General features: G+C 42.4%; 1 protein-coding gene across 2 annotated transcripts in view; it reads right to left on the bottom strand.

Annotated features, from left to right (window-relative positions):
- The window catches only part of Slc39a10 (solute carrier family 39 member 10), a 46965-nt gene extending 38579 nt beyond the window's left edge, over positions 1-8386 (bottom strand). The window contains exon 1 of one of the 2 annotated variants that reach the window (XM_021660606.2): positions 7777-8386. The gene's annotated coding sequence lies outside the window, so the exon portion shown is untranslated. Of the gene's footprint in view, positions 1-6495; positions 7053-7776 lie in introns of those variants that run through there. The other variant, XM_060368355.1, reaches the window with a different exon arrangement.
- Between the last annotated feature and the right edge of the window lie 13614 nt (positions 8387-22000).

The following is a 22000-nucleotide window of genomic DNA, read 5'->3' as shown; positions in this document are numbered from 1 at the left end:
GAGCATGGTACCTGGAGACATAGCAGAAGACTCATCCACAAGCATTAAAGCAGTGCCTAGTCTCTGGGTAGAATATTAAACAAAACAAAAAAAGGACATACAAGACTTTCTCTACTATTAAAAAACTTCATAAAACCACTTGGGGTTTTGCTTGTTTGTTTGTTAGTTTCTCTGTATAGCCTTGGCTGTCCTGTACTGACTTTGTAGACCAGGCTAGCCTCCAACTCACACTGACCAACCTGCCTCTGCCTCCGTGAGTGCTGGATTAAAGTCATGCACCACCACATCCAGCTCCATCTGATTTTTAAAAACTCCATTTAAGTTTGATTATTAAGAAAATCCTTAAAGTCAATGAAATTTGAAAATATTCAACTAATGAATCAATAAAAGCTTAGATCTGGCGCAATGGTATATGCTTGTAATCCCAGCACTAGCGGAGGCAGAGACAGGTGGATCTGTGTGAGTTCCAGGCCAGCCTGGTCCACAAAGCAAGTCCAGGACAGTCAAGGCTACACAGAAAAACTCTGCCAGATAGATAGATAGATAGACAGATAGATAGATAAGTCTTAACTAATGTAGAAGAAAATCACACTGGTCAAGAACTTCACAAGCCTTTGTGTAGTTTTAAACCACAATACACATCTTAATTCTAATTTATGTCATTATTTCTAAATACTAGCCTGTAATTAACTCTAAGAAGAGGAATGACTGCAAAATTTCAGAGTGTTTAGTCCTGTACTCAAATTCTTTAACAGAGAAATTCAAGATTCAGCTTTGCTGGACTGCCACTTTCAGTATAATTACATCGCCCTCGTTAACCCTCTGGAATTAATCAAAGAGCCCGCTTTATACTGTTGCATTTATTCCCGACTTGTCAATAGTTCTACCAACTCAGATCATATATATAACTATGTCACATTTTCAGTAATGTTATGGTCTTTTCAATGTCATTGTTCAACCATTATTGATTTTCCATATATAAGCAATCATGCCTATGAAGATTTTGGAATTTCTTGCATGATTCTTAAACATAAATAGCTTTTTCCCCTTGCCATATTTAATACATAATCCTACAAGCATAGCTAAAAACAACAGGACCTCTAAAATACTAAAATCTCTTAAATCCACTTCCTTTTTAGGAAAAACTTGCAACACTGGTCATTGTAAGTCCCAGCACTCAGGATGCCCAAGAGGACTGTAAGTTCAAGGCCAGCCTGGACTACCTAGAAAATTCCCGGTCAGCCTAGACTCCATAGTGAGACCCTGTCTCGAGCAAGAATCTAGGATCTGGGGATGTAACAGATCTTAACATGCCCAAGGCTCTGGACTGAGTCCCACTACAAAGAGCAAACAGACAGACAATAAATATCACTTCTAAGGACTGAATGCAGGCAATGAACATGAGTTAGGAAAAAGAATATAAAGCAAACTGTTTTTCTCATTTTTTTGATTTGGTGCTGGATAGTGCATAATAGAAGACAGTGAAAGTATCAAATCCAATGTGAAGCTCCACAGCTTCTGTTTCAAATGACTACTATCACTGAGCTGTTTGTATTACACTGCTTATGTATGTTCAATTACTCAAGAATAAATACTATAATTTGAAACAAATATTTTTGTTTTTAAAATATTTTAAATAACAAAAATTTAAAAACATTTTTAAATATTTTTAAAAAATTAACAAAAATTTTAAAACATTCCAAACATTAAAAAGTTATCAAGTGATATTATACTCTAAAAAATGCCTACAGGAAAAGATTACTTACGTATGTATGTGTATAAATATATATTATATAATGTATATACTCTATGTACTCTATACATAAAATGTATACCTAAAATGTATAATATACTATATAAATTATAATGTATACAATTTATATTTATACATAAATATATCTAACAGCATATATGTACATATTTACTAACATTTACATTTCACATATAGTATATGATGCTACATATTCTATATATCAATCTGTTAAAACTAAATTAGGCTTTACAATTATGGGAGATATATTTCTATTATACTGTCTTACTGATCTCACTGTATAACATAGGAAGAAATCACTAATGGCATCTAACTGATATTCTGCGGCCTCCATGAAGAGACTATGTTTCTGTCTAACATAGTACATAGTGTATGTCTTCACATATACAGAGAATCTTCAGTAGGGAATATTTAGAGCTAACAGATCCACATATGTGCTTATCAGCCTGTAAATATACAACTATGAGCTGCCTAGACAGGAAATAGAAGGGAATGAAACAGAGGCAAGAAGGCCTAAAAACAGCATTACAAGGAAGATCCAGATAACTTCTGCATTAGAGAAACAAGACTAGGAGACAGCAGATGTAGCAACCTAATCTAGTGATAGGCGAGCGCCCAGCCCAGCTATTTCTTCAATAGAAAATGCAAAGGGGGAGACTGCAAAGCTTCGCAATTACCTATGAGTTATCTGAATGAACACTGTACTAATCAAGCATTCTACCACGAAATACTTAAGAGCAACAAGTACAATAATGATGGAGTATTAAAAATATTTCCAAGGGTTGGGAGACTTGAACTGCTCAGAATAAAGCTACAGGGCTTTGGGGCCTGCTGTCTCCACCACAGCTTACTCAACCATATAGCTTATCATCTGCAGGGACAACACAGACATGAATGAAGAAGCCACATCTAAAGGTAGTTCACAAAAGATTAGTCCCATTACTGCCCCAATTTAGCTCGCATAAAAACAAAACACCCCAGAAACTGAATTAGAAACTAATTCTGGAGAAAATTCTACCTTAAAATTCAAAAGTTCACAAAATAGGTGACAGTGAATTCACAAAAAATTTAGATTTGTTCAAAGTCCCATCTGAAATGTCTTGTTAGACATCAAATAGCACAGTAGGACATAAATCTCTACTATCTTACTGCAACTGAGATTTTTCTAACTCCCAGTTTTACTGGATGAAAATCAATCTAAATCTAAGTTAATCACTGAGGAGTCTCAGACGAATGAGCAGGGTGAAGATAGCCTCTGTCACGCTTTGCACCTCTTGTAGCACTTCTGCTCAACACGATGAGGTGTTCCCTCCAACATTCTGATTCATGTCTCATCCCGAAGAGCTTTTTCAGAATAAGCTGGCTACCTCTAAAAGTTGAATGTGAATTAAGGACAAAATTATAGCTGCTGAAAATGTAAATTCAAGGACTAGTATTAGCTGACATTTCCCTTTCAGCAGCAAGGCATCTTTTAAAGGGATTATAGAGGATAATTATAAAAGTGGATAATTATAAAATCTACTATTAACTTCTAGATACTGCTTCCTCCACCTCCCAAAAAAGCAAAAACAAAATAAACAACAACAAAACCATACAGTAACAAGATGCTATCCTTACATTTGCATAAATGTAACTACTGCTATCGTCCTGTTAGAACATCTTTTAACATTAAAAAGTACACCAAGTATCCAGTCTCTATATCTGGGTAGCCTGTAATACTGAGCATGTTCTATTAAAAATAATTAGGAAAATAACATTCTACACTATTGAGACACAACACTAAATGATTTTATTCTAACATTTCTGAATACTACAGGTGACCTACACAGTTGAGAATGATTTCAGTAACCTTGCTGTTATTTAAACTTTTCATTTCAGTTGTATATTGCTTTATACCTACTAAACACATTTTAAAATATTCCAGTAAATTTTTATTGAGAATTAAAATATTTTCTTATTTCAGAAAAATCTAAGCGTGACTGTGGCCCACCCACAGGTCTTAAAGAATAAAAACAAATATTCTGAAAAATTGATAATTGGCATAATCTGAAACTATAAAAGACTATGAAATCTGGTGGTAATGAAAGAACCTAGAGACTTTTTTATTTAAAAATTACTTAATTTTTAAAGCAAGGTCAACATGTGAATTTGACATTTTCAAACTTTATTATCAGTACAACATAGTTACATAGAACAAATTAAGCCAAAAGTTTAATACCCTTCTCAAGAAGCCCAGATTAAATAGTCATTATGCATGTACAAAGCTAATTTCAAACACCACCTCTCTATTTTAACAAACTGCTTTTGCAAATTAAAAAACATATTATTTTGAAAGATACATTGATTCTGTGTCTATCCAATTTTTTTCCCGTATTTGGAAAACTGGAGACTAAATGCAATCACAATCGGTTTTAAAAAATAGATACTCATTCTACATTTGTACCAGTAATCAACTAGAGAAAAGCCTCAGGTACATCTATGGTTATGCAGATTTCTAACTTTAGAACTGAGGACAGGTGCCAAGAAACTTCAAGATAAGTCAAACACTAGGGGGCAGCAAACTGTTGAGGATTCTACCAGGCAACCAAATCAAAGATAGAGCAAGACGGAGAACATGAGACTATTTATTCATGTTGATGTAGGTGTAGATAGAACCTAGGAATTCACTATGGCAGCCAGTTCATCTACTAAGATATACTCCCAGCCTTCTGCATATTTTTAATGTAAATTACACTATTATGAAAGATGGCTGAAAATCAAACCAGAGACAAAAAAACTATTTTGATTGCCTCTATTTCTCTTCCATTTTCAGTTGTCTGCTTTGTCCAATTTGTGACTATTGGTTTTAAATGTATTAGTGACAATGTCTCTTTGATTCAAAACTCAACTGAATCTCCATTCCTGCCTTAGGCACTACACTGATGAAGACTAGTATTTTTATCCAAATGATTTCACCTTAATGCTAAGTTTAAACCTGGCAGACAAGCTGCCTCTACCCAGTCACTCACTGAATGTGTCATAGCACACTGAGACTTCGTGACAAAAAGCTGTGGGGTACAGGCTCCCCTTCAGAAATTTGGCTTTGTAAAGAAACCAAAATATAAACGTGTAACTACAGAATAGAACAATGAAAAAAGGGCAAATCTACAGTTATCAGTTATTACATATGCGTTACGGATTTAAAAGATGTTTCAAAGGCCTTACTAGTAGGAATCATTAAGTATCATCCTGGGATAATCAGTTATCGGGCAGAACAAAAAGGGAAGTAAATTCAATCATTAAAGAAAAGTTTGGATGTCGAGAAGGTAAGGGAAAAGCTCTTTGGTTCGTCATCATTAAAAGCCATATTAAACTCCTGAAGTAGGTTTTGTAACATATTATAATACTTTAAGTTCAGTCTAAAGCAAACTGCAAAGGGAACCAAATTAGTTTTGAATCTTTAACCTCACTCCCAAATCCCTAAATTCATCCCAATCCTGGCAAACACCCAGGGTTCTACAGGGGCAAGAGAAACATATGAACAAAGTTGAAGTTCTTTAAGAGCAAATGCTCAGCTCAGCTGTTGAATAATTTCCACATATATATAGATATAGATGTATCTTCTCCATAATCATGTAGGTTTCCTAGAGCAACGCCTGCATAATAAACATTAGACCTCCTCAAAGTACTTCAAAGCAGAGATTCAAACTCTGGCGAGAGCCAAGGTGATTACCAAGACTGAGGATGGTGGATCCTGCATAGGGCCAGCACCAACCAAAACCAAGAATCTGAACAAGACTGGGACGAGGGTGGTAGTTCACGAGCTAGCAGTGGACTACAGACAGAAAAAGCAAGACCTAACAATGCAGGTAGCGCCTTATAAAGGCTGAAACGCTACCAATCCACTGTTCTGGGAACTAAGATGCCGCTGTTGTGTCTGCATTAGGTCTCAAAATATAACTGCAGGAAACAGGTTTAAAACTGCCTTCAGTGTGTGTACACTGCCCTATACAAAATAAAGGTACAGTTCACGTTTAGAATTGGGTCCTAGCCCAAGAAATTCCCCACTATTTAATATCTCCAAATATTCCCCAATCCAGAAACAAAAACCGGAAACACTTCTGGCCTGTAACATTTCAGCCATGGAGCATTCACCTGCACAGCTCAGGATACATATACGTAAGCACGTACATATGCACTGACATGTGCGTCTATTTGCAGTAGTAATTCTGAGCCTAGACTCGTGCAAGCCCCAGGCAACTCTTCTACCGCTGAGCTATTTCATTTAACTTTTTAGGGCAGGCTCCAGGAGTGAATGTGCCAGCTTCCTGTCTCCCAAATGGTTGGGTTTATAGGTCTGTGCGCCTTTACGTTATCACCTGAGACAATGTACTCTGTACTTCCTTTGAAGTAGCACCAACATCATTCTTGCACAGGCGTTCTTAATCATTAGCTGATAAAATTCAGTTTTGTCAATTTGGGTAAGAGATTAAAGCCACGAAAACTTAAGTTCCTTTCTGGTTGAGGAAGTAAGTTCCTGAATACAGGCCAAATTACCGTAATACAAAACGCCTGAAACAAATCCTTTAACGATCATTTTCAGTTTTTGCTAGCTTGAAGTGAGTCATTAGGCAGACCAGTACCATTGATATTTAATGTTTTATTAAAATATAGGTTACTTCATCAAAAAAACATGTAGTTTCCCCATAACTGTTTCCATTTAACTGAACGCATTGCATCCTTACCTATATTTAGTCACAACCTAGACCCTTTAGTCTGGAAAACACAAAAAAGGTTAAAAAATAACCGCCAGCACATTTTATTTTCTTCACAGCATTTATCACCGACGTCTCTTCGTCCTAGTGTAACGTCCAATGAACACAGCAAGTGGGGTGTCTGGGACGGATTCCCAAGGTCCAGAAGAAATGACTCACAAGGTACTCAAACACTTGAGGATTTGGGGACTCCTAATCTCACGCTGGACACAGCAGTCTGGCTTTGTTTAGGCTCCTCACTCGCACTGTTACAGTTTCTAAGCCTCGAGATCCTGTATTACTTTTTCTTAACTACCATTAAGATACACATTTCCCACGAGAAAAACATAAAAGAAACCTGTCACACGCTAGTTGCCGCACTCAACAATGGAGACATATAGGGAAGTTTAGAAGACTGTAGGTTGTACTGTCTTTTAACTCATGCTTTGTGTCACTCTTGAAGCGGACACTTGGGTGAAGGGCCCTTCCACATCGGTGGCGGGGCGTCCTGCGGCGACATTTCTTCCACGTGCCCAGCTCCTCAGAGTCGGCCCATGTGGACAGGCTCCCACGTGAACGTGTCTCCTCAGAAGCCACAGGAAGCCCTTCCACGTCACGCCGCCGAGGGGGGCCTGGGCCGGCCGGGGAGCTCGGGGAGGCCGCCCCCCACCCCCGAGGGAGGAGCGAGGCGCGCAGCGGATGCGGACCCCGCCGAGGGCCGGCCGGCCTCCCTCCGCCGCCAGCCGCGCCCACGCCGGCCTGCAGCCCGGGGTCCGGGAACAAAGCCCGCGGCCGCGCTGCGGCCGCCCCACGCCCGGGCTCGGGGCCCCGGGGCCCGCGCCGACGCTCCCGCGCGCCCCGCCGAGCCTTTTCGGTTGGCCGGGAGCGGCGCGGCCCGCGTCCGTTAACCCCCCGCGGCCGAGCCCCCGGGAGGCGCCTCGGGTCCCGGGGAGCCGCACGGCGGCCGCGGGGGACCCCCCAACCGGCGCCGCCCGCCCCGCGGCCCCGCAGCGGGCCAGGGGCGCGGGTCCCCGCCGCGCTCGGCCGGCCGCGGCCCCGCGCGCCGACCCCGCGCGCCGCTCTCCGGCTCGCCGCCACCGCCTGGCTGCAGCAGCTGCGGACACCCGCGCCCCGGCCCGGAGGCCCCCGGTGCCAGCCCCGGCCCGGCCCGGCCGCCCGGCCTCCCCGGCCGTCCCGGGACTCCCAGGCTCCGCCGCGCACGGGGCCGGTTCTGGGGGAGGGAATGTAAACAAATCGGGGTTTTATAGTTACCTCACACTCGAGTGCCGTGTGCATCTCCTCTCCGCTCGGTACCAAACCCCGGCTGCACCCAGTCGCGTATTCTCCAAAGCCGCCTGCGCTACCTGCGTCGCGGAGCCCAGCGCGCGGGCCGCGGCTCTACGCCGGCGGCGCACCCGGCCCGCTCCGGCGCCCTGCGCAGCCGCACCCCGGCCTCCTCGGCGCTACGCCAGCGGCGCACCCGGCCCGCTCGGGCGTCCTGCGCAGCCGCACCCGGGCAGCCTCCGCGCTACGCCGGCGGCGCACCCGCGGCGCCCAGCCATTCACTTCGCGGGCGCTCCTGGCGTAAGGGAGCCGCGGCACCCGCGGGAGCCACACCGACGGGCGAAGCTGGAAGAAATTCGATCTACGCAAATTGCGGAGCCCAGTGGCCCCGCGCTAGTTTTGTTCCGAGGAAGGACGGCGCGGGGGAGTTGGGGCGTCTTCTAACGCATGCGTGCAGCGCCCACGGTCGCCTCGCCTGGCCTCGCACGTCGGTGGCTGAGGCCTTGGGCTGGCGGAGGAGACGTGGAAATGTGGAGGGCGAACGCCCTAGCCCAGAGGTTTCTGAGTGATTAGTATTGTTGATCTGTGCGAAGACTAGACATCTTTATGAAATTAACTCCTCCCCCTCTGTCCCAGCAACCGTTCCAGTCTCAGGGCAAAACTGAACTTTAGTGCTATGTGCAAAATGTTTTGCATAACTCCCCCCACCGCACCCCCATTTAAAGAGCACTTACAATGGGTCTTCCCAAACAGAAAGTTGAAGTTGAGCCTAAAAGGGACGCGTAATTCTGGAGGCCTTAGGCCCTTCCAAGGACTTCCCACCGCCTTAACCACAGTTTTACACCCAAAGGCAAAACGCTGTTCTGCCCAGCAGCTCCAGTGGACTCATGCCTACATCCTGCCAGTTGTACCCCTTTGCTCACACTGCCATTCTCATGGCCTCCTCCCCTCGTAAGCAACAACCCACAATTTTCTTAAAAGGAAGCTCGGCAAACCCTTTGCTGAATTCATTATTCATTACTCCTCTTCCTGGCTCCTAGTTCATGTCTAGGCTTATTTGTATTCCGCCCAGATGCCTGTGTTTCTGTATCCAAACTGCGCTTGCTTGCTAATGAAAGTGAATTCTCCGGGTGCTTTATGGGTGTCCAACAGAGTGCATATAACTCTGAGCAGTAGTGATTGTCAGCTTTGTGTCAGGTACCTCCAACATGCTTTGCATGTGCATTAATTTAATACTTGTAACAGAGTGAAGAATGATTACCCAGGAGATGAAGGCGTAGGAAATAAGTAACGTGCCTGAGAGAACAGGAGGCACATAGAGCCAAACCTATTCCGTGTGGCCATGTGGTCTATCTGGCATACGTGAACTCCATGAGAGAAGCTGCTTGCCCTTTGTTTTCTGCCTCTATGTGGCACATCATCCAGCTGCTTAATAAAAGTCTGACTAAAAGCACACTGTGTTTCTCAGATCCCCCTTTTTCTCGTGTGGGGGAAGCCAGCCCATGCCCTAACTCCAGCTCTCAAAGAAAGACGTTCTGAAAAGCCATCACGCCTTGCCGCTAGTGGAAGACGGTGGATGAGCAGTTGCTAACCTCTTGCTCATACTACTTCATTCACAGTATCATTTCACACATCTGTACCTGAAATTTAAAGGAAGCCATCCTACCTCCATGAGACAGTGTAATGAATGCCGCGGCCCTTTCAGCTCTTCCAGGGATTAGAAAGGAAACAAGTACAATAATGGAAATACGAATCACACCCTTATCTTGAACTTTAACTGGCCGTGAAAGGAAGTCCTCGACTGAGACCCAGTTTTCCTTTTAATTTCAAAAAAAAGTGTTCACCATCCACAATAATGTTAAGGTGGTAATGAAATCTGCAAAGACAGGGATTCTAAGATTCTAAGAAATCAGACCTTTGAAACTCAGTTGTTCTTTTCTTGAGTCAAGATTAGTAATGACCAATAATCAAAAAGTCTCCTTTAATGCACTTCAGTCTAAACACTGATATTTCACGTGGCCAAATATGTTTGAATTAGACAAGGTTGTGCCTAGAGAACTCATTAAGAGAACAAGAAAGAGGAAATAAGCACCAGAACAGATATTTTTAAACTAGGAAAGGACGGTGTCAGGCATATATATTCAAAGGTCTGAACACAGGCTTCAAAACTGGCAATTATCTATCATTTCTAGAGACTCTGTATTTTATATGTGGGAGTGAAATCCCAGATCCACAGCTCTTCCTAGTTCTCAAGAGCAAGACTGGGTGTCTGAAGAGCCCAACTCTCTGAGATAGCAAAGGAAGATAGGCCAGCAGAGCCTCAGTGAAGGACAAATTTAACTGATTGCCTGGCAAGTGAAATCACGTAATAAACTGAATGTCAGAGATCTGCAGAGACAAAAATAAACTGGAGATATGAAGTGAAACAAATATTAAATCACTCCCCACCCAGAATAGAAAAACCAACTTGAGACTCAATGACTTTGGCTGTGAAAGAAGTTACTGTACTCCTATTATTTATGCTGCTCATGGAGTATATTTTTTTCGGGCGTTTTATGAAAAAGGTTCCAAGAAAGGAGCAAAGGTGATTATCTAGATTCCTAAGGGTAGAGGGCTGCAGAACAAAGATAAACAAATAGCCCACTTCTCACTGTCGCTGTCAGCCAATATTTCCCACTCAAGAATACTAGAACAAAGAAAAACAGGCTTGGTAGTCCCCTGCAGACAACACAGGACTCAGCTGCCAACAGGTGGCCATTTTAGATCCTTTAAAATCCCAGCTGCACAGCTGAGTTGGCCTTCGAAACTGAGCTCCAAGTCCAAAGTAATCAAGAAAAAAAAAGCAGCAAAAATGATTATGTTAACATTGCAAATCTTAAATGTATCTATGATGACTACACTTCAGCTAAGGAGAAATTACCAACGTGAGAACAATTAACCATGAGTTACTGCTAAATATCTTAAAAGTATATTACATTAGTTCAAATGTATTAAAGATTCATTTATAAAAGTCATCATGTGGAAACAAGTTTCAGATCTTGCCCAAAGCTTCCTGATAATGAGACCCATTTCATAACTAAATCGACAAAAACAAGCAAGTCTGTCGCTTAAGCCAAGACACACTTAGCAAATATTGCCTACTTTCATGTGTTCAAACATTGACAGCAAGAATGCAGCAAAACTGTACATTTCAGGTAAGGCAATAAATGAATTGGCGAAACAAGAGTAGCATAGCAGTTACTGGGCAGGAAAGATAGCTGGCTCAGCAGTTAAAGCTCATTTGTTGAACTTAGAGAAAACCCTGGTTCAAGTCTCAGCACCCACGTAGTAGATCACAAACATTTGTAACTCCAGCTCCAGGAGAGCCAATGCCATCCTCTGACCTCCACAGGAACCAGGCACATACCTAGTACACATACATGCATTCCAAACACACATGCAGTATTCCTACATGCATTCAGACAAACATTCATACCCATGAAGTAAATAAAACTTATTTTTTTCCAAAGTTGTGATTATAGTGATTTCTGAATCTCTCTTGTATTACTTTTAGTTCTAAGTGAAAAGGCATACTTTATTTATAGGGAAATAAGCTGCTTTTCTGCTCTTTATGGAATTGCATAAATCAGCACTTCTTTTCATCACACAGGTTGGGAGATGTTTTAGGTAATTTCTCATGCTTGTGGAGAACGCATCTGGCAATGCCCAGTAGTTTAGGACTCGCGCTGCCAGGCTTGCTTGTGTTCTTGTGGATGATCTCACCCACAGTATCCGATGATTTCATACTCAAGTTTCATTCTAATTATAAGGATAAGGGCATTGTTTCTCTAAGCAGTTACATTTCACAGTTTGCCTTCCCAACCTAAACACATGAATTTACGTGGCTAAAAAGTCTCTGGTTCCACTAGTTCTGGCCAAGAACCACACAAGAAGACCAACAGAGTCAACTAACCTAGACCCATGAGGGCTTACAAAGACCGAAGCACCAATCAAAGAGCATGCATGGACTGGACCTAGGCCTCGTACACACATGTAGTTGATAGGCAGCTTAGTCGTCATGTGGGCCTCCCTAGCAAGTAGAGCGGGTGCTGTCTCTGACATGGACTGCTTTTAGATCACTTGTCGGCACTTAGATCCCTTTTCCCTCGCTGGGCTGCCTTGTCTGGCCTCAGTAGAGGAGCTTGTGCTTAGTCTTGCTGTGACTGGATATGCTGGGGTTAGTCTTGTCAGTCTTGCTGTGACTGGATATGCTGGGGTGGGTTGGTGGGTGAGGAGAAGAAGGGGAAGAGAAGAAGGGGGAAGAAGGTGGGAGGGTGGGACCGGGAGCAGAGGAGGAAGGGGGTACATTCAGTATATAAAAATCAATAAGTAAAAGTTTTTAAAAGTGCAACATTTTAATCATATAAATATAGTTCATTCCTACTATAACCCTGTAAAGTGGATATTATGGCATCTGTTCATTTTATTACAGTCCCTAGATGGCAGATCAGAAGTTCAGTCCCAGCCGTCTGGCTCCTGAGATGGTACTCAGACCATTTGCCTCTGCTTTCAAGACTGTGCCCAAGGCTGGGGAGGTAGCTTAACCCAGTTGCTTGTCACACAAACATGGAGACCTGCGTTTAATCCTCAACCCAAGGAAAAGGCCTCCATGTGGTGGAGCATGCCTGAAATTCTAACTCTGGGGAAGAGACAGAGATCCACACAGCTTCCTGGCTAGCTGTCTTAGCCTACCTGTCAAGCTCCAGGCAACAAGAGCAAGACTGTCTCAAAAATCAGGACGGCAGGCACCTGGGGATCGATACTGGATGTTGTTCTCTGGCCTCCATGTACACATCTGCAAACACAAGGCGCATGACTGGGCCAGGCCCGATTTTTGTGACTATGTCTAGACACATTCTCTGAAGTGGTAGTAATTAAAACAGGAAAGAGAAAAGATCCATAAACCGGCACTTGCCAGTCTGTAAATGCTGTGGGCCAATGGAAACTCTAAATCTAACATTAAAGGAAATAAAGAATAAAAACAAAAACACATTGAGATGTTTGTATTGTGAACTTTTGTTCTCCCCTTGTGCGTTGTCTTCCACTTCACTAGCTCGAATCAACTCTGAGGATGATATTCCCTTCAGTCAAAAGCAGAATGTTCATTAGTCAATCCAGTTTTACATTCATTCGAAAGCTTTCCTCCCTGTCGTGGCAATTTGATCTTGTTGTTCAAGTATGCATTTATATCAGTGAAGTTATATTAGAAATTAAGCAGATCATATTTAATTTGTAGAAGTGGAGTCCTTAAATATGAGCAACTAATGTGCAAATCAATCATGAGAAGGACGGGTTCGATAAAATTTTAGCCCGGCGAATTTAAAGAGAAACTCATTAGTCTGCCTCAGAAAAACAGAGCAGAGCTGAGGGGTAGACAAAGCTTCAAGCATGGCTTTGAGCTTCTAGTACATGCAAGCCACTGCGTTAAGTAGCTAGGATACCAGGGTGGACAAAATGAGAGTCTGGCCCTTAAATAGCTTATGGTCTGGTGGAGGAGGTAATTAAAGGGGTAATTATAGCATAGAGTGGTAAATGCTAGGCTAGATATAGGTGTGGTTGCTATGGCAGCAGAGGTAAAGTGGGTTAAACTCAGGCTTCCTGAAATTAGTAATATCTGACATGTGACTTAAGGGTGAGTGGAGGAAAGCCTGGTTAAAAACATGGGGTCATGGGAGAGGATCTGCGCAGAAGAGTGGTGTGAGTGAAATCATGGTTTTCAGATTAGGGAACTGAACGACTCTGTCTCTCTCTGTCTCTCCGTGTGTGTGTGTGTGTGTGTGTGTGTGTGTGTGTGTGTGTGTGGCTTATTCTGCATGGGGATTAGGGGTGATGAGACAGGACTAGTAAGCAGGGCCTCTGTGCAGCAGGCGAAGGCCTCTGAATGCTAGATTGCATTAAGAGCCTCAGAAGAATTTTAAGCAGGCAGGTGGGGTGAGCCCAGGCAGGAAGAGAAGAAGTAAGGAAGATTAGTGCGGTAGCCACAAGAGGTTTTTCCCCTCCCCAAAGATGCCCTTGTTGTAATCCATGGACCTGTGTATATGTAAAATCAAAAAAGAATAAAGCTGATTATGGAATGAAGGGCCTAATTTAATTACACAAGTTCCTAAAAAGAGAAGAAAAGGAGAGAGGAGAAGGGTCTGCAACAGACTGAAGTAAAGGGGAAGGTGAGATGGCTCTGTGGGCAAAGGTGCTAGCTGCCAAGCCTGAGAACCTGAACCAACCAACATGGTGGAGAGACAACTCCTGCACATCGTCCTCTGACCACCACACTTGCACTCATGCGCTCTAACACACGCCACCCACCTCCGGTTATTTTAAAAAAGAGGCAGAAGATTAACAGTCAGTGATGCTGAAACCTCTACACAAATGGAATACGAGCAACCTCAAAGAGGTAGCAGTGACACAGGAGTTAAATCTCTGCACCCTGCTTCGAGCTTCCAAAAAAAGAGTGGCCTTGCTGGTACCTGGGTTTTTGTTCAAGAAGTCCAAAGTCAAGCTTTTGACCTACAAGGACAGTGAGAGATTTTTTTTTTTTTTTTGAGACAGGGTTTCTCTGTGTAGCCCTGGCTCTCCATGACTCACTTTGTAGACCAGGCTGGCCTTGAACTCACAAAGATCTATCTGCATCTTCCTCCCAGAATGCTGGGATTACAGGCGCGCACCATGCCCAGCTCAAATTTTTTTTTTTTTAAGGTTTTAAGATACCAAAGCTGTGGGAACATGTTATAGCAGGTTTAGAAAATTAAAGTTAGGAAACTCTAAAAGTGGAAAGTATTGAAGGGATAGAATCCAGTGTGAGCGTAAACTCTACTCTGTACCTGTGGGCTTCCTTCAGTCATCTACCTTCATCTTCATTATAAGAGGAGCCATGTTTCACAGGGTTTGGCTTGTCTCATTTCTATTGGGGGACATCAATGTAACAAATACACCAATATTAATACCAAAATCTAAACAGAAATACCTCCTCTAAGATGAATGAATCCTAAGAACGCTATGCTAAGTGAAATATGGCAGGCAAAACCATTACTATTCATGACTTAACCTCTGTGGGATACTTAGAATAGGCAATTCATAAAGACAGAAAATAGAAGAGAGGGGCGGGGTAGTAAGGGAGAAGAATACTGAGGGAAAGGCTAATTAATATTTAGTGGGTACACAGTGTCTATTTGAGATAATAAAAACATGATGAAAGAAAATAAACTAAAATGTAGCAATAAATACAAAATAAACAAACATACTACCTAGTGCATCTAGTATTCAGGGAACTGGAAGTTATTATACCACATAAATGATTATTTAGGGTTTGGTTGGGGGGGTTGTTTGGCTTGTTTTTGTTTTATTTTGTTTTTTGTTTGTGAGTGTTTTGTTATTGTTTGGTTGGTTTATCATTTGGTTAATTTTTGAGATAAGGTCTTACTACATACCCTAAGATGGCCTGGAACTCATGATGTAGCCCATCGGTTCTCCACATTGATCCATCCCCCTGCCTCAGCCATTCGAGTCCCAGAATAACAGGTATAAACTAGCATATAGGACTCTGTGAGGTTTTGGTTTTTGTTGTAGTGCTAGGCATGGATCCCAGGGCCCAATGCATGGTAAGCATACCTTCTACCATTGCACTATTCCTGTTAAGTAGTTGCTTTGTTTTGGAGTTGTTTTGTTTTCCTTTGTTCCCTGGAATAGAGAGAGGCACATTATTTTAATCTCAACACTCAGGAAAAAGAAGCATTTTAATCTCTGTGAATTCAAGTCCAGCCAAGTCTACAGAGTGAGTTCCAGGACAACCAGAACTATACAGAGAGACCCTATCTTGAAAGCCAAAAGAAAGAAAGAAAAAAAATGTCATTTTTGTCCTCGATTTTAAATAAGAACTTTATATATGAGACAATAGTTTTGTCACTGGGAGCTCCTGTGACAACCAAAAACTGGCAATACCAGGGGCCAGAACACTACTGGTGCCTTCCTCATCTCTTCCTTCTCCTCTCTCTCTCTGTGCACATGTGTGTTATTTACATCTATGTACACGTGTGTGTTGGTTCACCTGTGGCGATCAGAAGACAATCACAGGTGCTACATCCACCTCTGTTTTGAGACAGGGTCTTTTTGGCCTGGGGCTTGCCAACGAGACCCGACTGCTGGCCAGTAAGCCCCAGCGGCCCACCTGTCTCCCTCTCCCAGCACTGGGATTACAAGCACATATCATCACACCTGGCTTTTCCTGTGAATTCTGGGGAGCAAACTCAGGTCTCACTGCTGGCAAGGCAGGCACTTTACCCAATAAGCTTTTTCAAAAAAAAAAAAAAAGTAAAGCAGTTAGATTGGTCATGGGTGAAGCTACCAGACACACCTTAAAGGTGATGCAGACGTGATTTTAAGATTAATTGGCTCAGATTCAAAACAGACCCACCCTCTTTGCAGGAAAGTTTAAAGTAACTGATTTGCATTTAGCCTAATTAAACTTTCAGCTGTATTTAGATGTAAGGCTCTCTTGGCCTATTTATATCTCATTTTATTTGAAATTTTGTACTGAGAACAAAGCACATCTTTGAGACACTTATTGCATTTGTACAGTTATCTCAGATATTCCTCAACAATGTTGAATAGCAAATGCAATAGCTGATAATCTGACTTTCTGCATCAGCTAGGTAGTGGGGTAGTGGTGAGGGGTAGAGAGAAAATGAGCCACCACAGTCTTTCCACAGCAGTAAGTTCTAGCAGCCCCTCCCTCCGCAGAGCTGTGTAACTGATTTGTGAGTTAACCACAGCCAAATAATTTGACCACTTTGAGGTGCCAATTATAGATGACTGTTCAGCACAGGAAGCAGAGGAGGTGACTGAGAAATTTAGTTTAAGGTCTAGTTTTGTCTCCTTTATCATCCAGTTCCACCCTGCTGTAGTGCGTGCGCGGGCGCGCACACACACACACACACACACACACACACACACACACTCACCATCAGTAATAAGGTGTCTATACTGCAAAATGGTTTATTCACCTCAAGAATTACTAAAAGAAGAGACAGTCTTCCGGGACACCACTTAACTAGTTAGGATGTAATTGATATCATTTCATAACTGTATTCTGTGAAGCACAGTAAGTTTCCAGTATTGACTCTCTCAACACAAAGAAATGAAATCAGGAGGGCCTCCGGCATCCCTCAGTATTTGCCAAGTGAGTGCCCTCCACGAACTCTGCCTTCTCTTCCCTCCTTCCTGTGGCCATGGTTACCCAAAAAGACTTTTCTCTGTACTCTCTTGACCCTTTCTCAAGGCGCTCATTGAGACAGAGCTTCTACCCTACCACCTCTCCCAGACTGTCACTGCTGACCTCAGTCACCAAACCATTCTGTCACTCTTCAAATGCTATCTAATTTTATTTCTCTGCTACATTTGAGGCAGTTAACTACTTCCTTCAGATGCCCAGGAATTTAATGAGTTTAATGAGTTTAATGAGAAGACATAGCTAGAACAGGCACCTTAACTAATAGCTAAAGAGGGGGCAGTCTCTTACTGCTTGTCCCTCGTAGAGAATAGCAGCCCTTTCTCCTTAGGAAGAATCTGCCAGACTCTTACGTTGACAGCAGACAGCATTCTTCTGGTTTCCCCTTAACCTCTCTAGTGGTTCATTTCCTAGTTTAGTCAAGGGCTCTCATTCCCAACCCTGTACACATAGCCGCTCTCTTCCGAGTACCTTTATTTGTAAAGGAGTGTCTTAAGGACCACTTGCATCAACATCTCAAAGGGCTCTTATTCAAAGTGCACAGCCCAACCTTCCCCCGGACAGAGGGATGAACACCGAGTTCTGCATTTTAAATCAGTTTCTCAGAGACTGTGCTTAAAACATCAGATCGGAGGAGCTGGGCTCATAACTCAATAATGGAGTGCTTGCCTAGCGTGCTTAAATGTTGGTTTTCTAGATCTCCAAAACAAACCACACTCAAGAATCCCAATGATTCACACTCATCCTGACCCTGTTTAGTCTACTTTCTATAAGTATTAGAAAATAATGGAGGTCGGGTTCCTCGGGAAGAAAGGAGGTTTGTTTAGCTCAGTTTTGGAGGCTTAAAGTTCAAGATCAGGTGGCCCAACTGCTTTGTTCTCTGGCGAGAGCCCCTTTGGTCAGCCATGACATGGCAGAGAGTGTAATAGAAGCTAAGCATGTGTTAGAGATGACAAGTTGAAGTGGGCAGCCTGAATGAGGAAGGGCCTGGGGCCAGGCTGCCCTTTTATAACCACATTCTTATAGGCGCTAATCACCATCCTCCGGGAAGTACCTTAATCACTTCTGAGAGGCGGTCCAGAGATCTAATGACTTCCCACTAGGCTCCACCTCCTGGAGTCCAAAGCCCCTTCAACAACAGCACACCGAGTAGCAAGCGTCTGATACCTTGATTTCAAGGACAAAGCACATCCAGACCACAGCAAGTCCATAATCTCAATTACTAATTATATGCTGGTGATGTCCAGCTCTGCTTTAGATATTAGCATCAGAGTGGGCTGTCTAACCAGCCGCTCAGACGTGTACACCTCATTGCTAGATCTAGTTCTCAGAAAGGTTCTAGTGTACTTCCTGGAAGGGCGGAGGAGGGAAAACAAGTGATGCAATTATTCTAGTCTCTTCTGGTTTGCACTTATCAATGCCTTTAGGTTCTCTTGTCTTGAAATCCCCCATCCCCCATGTTCACCTGGATCTCCTGCGCTCAAGTGATTTTCCTGCTTCCTGAGCCTTGAAAGTAGCTGGAATCCCGAGTAACAAGCCATCGTTACACCAGTTCATCTTCATGGCTTGACTCTTGCATTTCTTTCTGTCCACATTGCTCCCCTACTAAAAGTTATTTATTTTCTAGAACTAGCTGGCACCGGAGAAAGCCCACCGCCAATCCATTCTGCACAGTGAAAGTCGGTGACTCGATCAATTACTTCCCTGCCTCTAACTTCCAGGACCTCCCATAGTCTTTGAGGTGAGCACCTGAGCTGACAAACATTCAACCTACTTTGTCACTGGAGTATTTCTGCAGTTTAATCTCTCCTTACTTCACTCTAGAACTGGAGGGTCTGGTAGAGTCGCCGTTCGCCATTAGTCTACTGTTTGACTACCAAGCACTTGAAATACGTGTAGTCTAAACTGATGCGTAATGCGAAACACACTTGGATTTCTAAATTTTAGCACAAAAAATGAAAACCGTCTCAATACTTGTTCATATTGATTATATGTTGAGATGACATCTTAAATATACGGGCTAAATAAAAAAGCTGTTGGAAGCTGAGCAGCTCCTTCACACTCTCTTAATTTCTACCTGTGGTTTGCAGTGTGGACAAGATGTCTCTCAAACACGGACCCAGCAACAACGTAGGACTTTCTCCCTGCTGTTTGGTGCCTGCAGCACCCCCTCTCCTCTGCACCTTCCCTCCCGCCATCTCTTGCTTTGCCTTTGAGATTCTGTTGAAGTACAGATCTCCAGCTTCCTTACTCCTTCCCCTACAGAGATCAATTCTGGCTTAGGAGTCCTCCTACACACTAGCAATTAGACTCCCCACAACATCATGTAGCCTGCACTCGTGGCCTATTTGTCTACGCCCTCTGTGTCCTACGCTCACCAACTCCTTGGTAGCAGGGCCTGTGCCTGGTTCAGTGTAATGTTATGCCCGGTAGTGGCACCACAATACCGCTTACGCTGCTTAGCACAAAGACGTCACAAACTCTACTAGCATGGCTAATGAAAATGGCTCCCCTGAACCAAAAGCCAGGAAATGTGGCCGACAACATATGTAGAGAACTGGTTATGAATGACTATTCTCTCTTCATCCTTAACTGCTATACATCCTATTCAACAATATAGCCAACTCACTCTAATTTCTTTTGCTCCCAGTAAAAGCTTAAAACTTTACTAATTAATGTAACTGAGGAAATGATAAGAGAACAAAACGAACACAGGTTTTGTCCTCTAAATATTTCAAACTTGCTTTAAATGTTCAAGGACATTCACTGTGAGAAAAATTACCTATTTGTTGGGAAACATTTTTATAGCATTTTCTAAGATCAAGTCTTTGCAGGAATTTAAGCGAGGCCTAAAATCAAATCATTTTCTCTATAATCCTGCAAGATTGGCATTCGCAGAGAAGTTTTAAGCACATCAAAAATTCTGGCACATTCACATCATAATTAAAGTTTACCACATTACTTGCTGTAAAAAAAAAAAAAAAAAAAGAACAGTGTGTGCCAAATATAAAAGCAGTAAGAACAGCCAGTAACAATTTACTTCCCTCAGCTTCATCAGATAGAAATTTTAACTGATAGCCTCTGCATTCATTCAATTTGACCACTCTGAGATTTCAAACAACAAAAAAGTTTTCAATCTTTTCATGGCATAAGTATGGCTTTCATCTCTTTATATTTTTTTTATTAGATTACAGCTTATTGAGGATGATATTATATGTTCCCTTGTTATTCAAGGGTCCCAGTGTTTCACTATTGGGGCTTGACACTGTCTGTGTTCACAAAGCTGAGGAAGCAGCTATACTAACTGAATGAGAGTATATGAGTGACATAGGCGCCAACAGAAAGACCCTGTAGCAATGGACTTGAGCAATAAGATTAAAAAATTGTGTGTTATGATTCAAGTTTAGAATAAATAGTCATTGGTATGTACTGATATAATCAGGTGATGGAGTACACTGACAATGGGAGGAAAGAAACAAATATTTCATGTAGAATTTAAAATTATGGCATGGACTTTCAGTCAAGAGGTTAGCCCTAACTTCCCAGTCAGCAGATGTGGGCCATGCTTGGCAACTCCCTTTTAAAGAGTAGGAGAGGAGTCAGGGGTGGTGGCACACACCTTTAATGCCAGCACTCTGGGAGTCAGAGGCAGATGGATCACTGTGAGTTTGAGGCCTGCCAGGTCTACAAAGCAAGTCCAGGATAGCCAAGGCTACACAGAGAAACTCTGTCTTGAAAGAAACAAATTCCACCACCACCACCACCACCACCACCACCCCGCAAAAAATAAGATAATCAAAAGAGGGAGAAGAGGCAGCTACCTAGTAGAAAAATTGGACTAATGTTCTCAGCCTGGCTGTCAGAGTCAACAGCAGTGATAAATCAGGTTGTAGATGTGCCTTGGATATAATGTGGTAAAAATGGCACATAATGGTTGAGGGTATAGTGTGTGGTGACACACACGTGATGCTAAGGATTCGATCTCCAGCAGCTTAGCATTAACAAACACAACCCATAGATACACACACATGTACACAGAAATTATTCTCCTGCTCAAGATCTACAACTTTGCTGTAAGCATGAAAAAGACATCAGGGCTATTACATAAAGGAGAATGCGTGATGACCAAAGATAGTATAAGTTTAGATGTGATTCTGAAGCATGAACTAAAGAAGTGAATGAAGTATTGACTTTAGTTAATAAAGGCACATCTGTCTAGAGACAGGCAGATAGATCTCTGTGAGTTCAAGTCCAGGACAGTCCACATAGCAAGTTCAAGGCCAGCCACCAATACAGAGTGAGACCCCGTTTCAAGAAAAAAAGTGTATCTGCATGAGCCAGGTACAATGATGTGTACTTAGAGTACCATACACTCAGGAGACTGGAGCAGAAGGACTCCTTAAGCCAGGAATTAAAGGCCAGCTTGGGAAACCAGAAGGATCTCCAGAGCTCTAGGTCTCTAAATAGATAGATGGATTAAAGAGATGGATGGGTATAGATAGATAAATAGATAGATGAATGGATAGATGATCAATAGATGGATGGATGGATAGATGATCAATAGATAGATGGATGGATGGATATATGATCGATGGATAGATAATGATAGAAAAATCAGTATTAGTTCATAACAGAAGTAAACATATAAGAGTGTTAAAAGTTAATAATAGGGAAAACTGTGGTCCATAGGATCTTTCTATACTATATTTGTAATATTCTATAACTCTAAAACTGCCCTAAAATAGTTTATTTTTAAAAATCATTTATTGACCTCTCATAAGATTTTATTGAGTTTTGACACTTCATCTTGAATTTTCAGCTAATGCCCTCACTTTTAGAAATACTTCCTTTAATATCTTCAAAAATGCTTTTAGTTCTGAAAATGCTTTTCTAATTCCTGTATCTACTGCCTTATCACTTCATATTACATGTCAGGGGAATTCTCACAATGTC

This window comes from Meriones unguiculatus, chromosome 15, assembly GCF_030254825.1.
Source record: "Meriones unguiculatus strain TT.TT164.6M chromosome 15, Bangor_MerUng_6.1, whole genome shotgun sequence".
Lineage (NCBI taxonomy): Eukaryota > Metazoa > Chordata > Mammalia > Rodentia > Muridae > Meriones > Meriones unguiculatus.
Note: the sequence above shows the minus strand (reverse complement) of the source record. Positions and strands in the feature narration are given on the sequence as shown.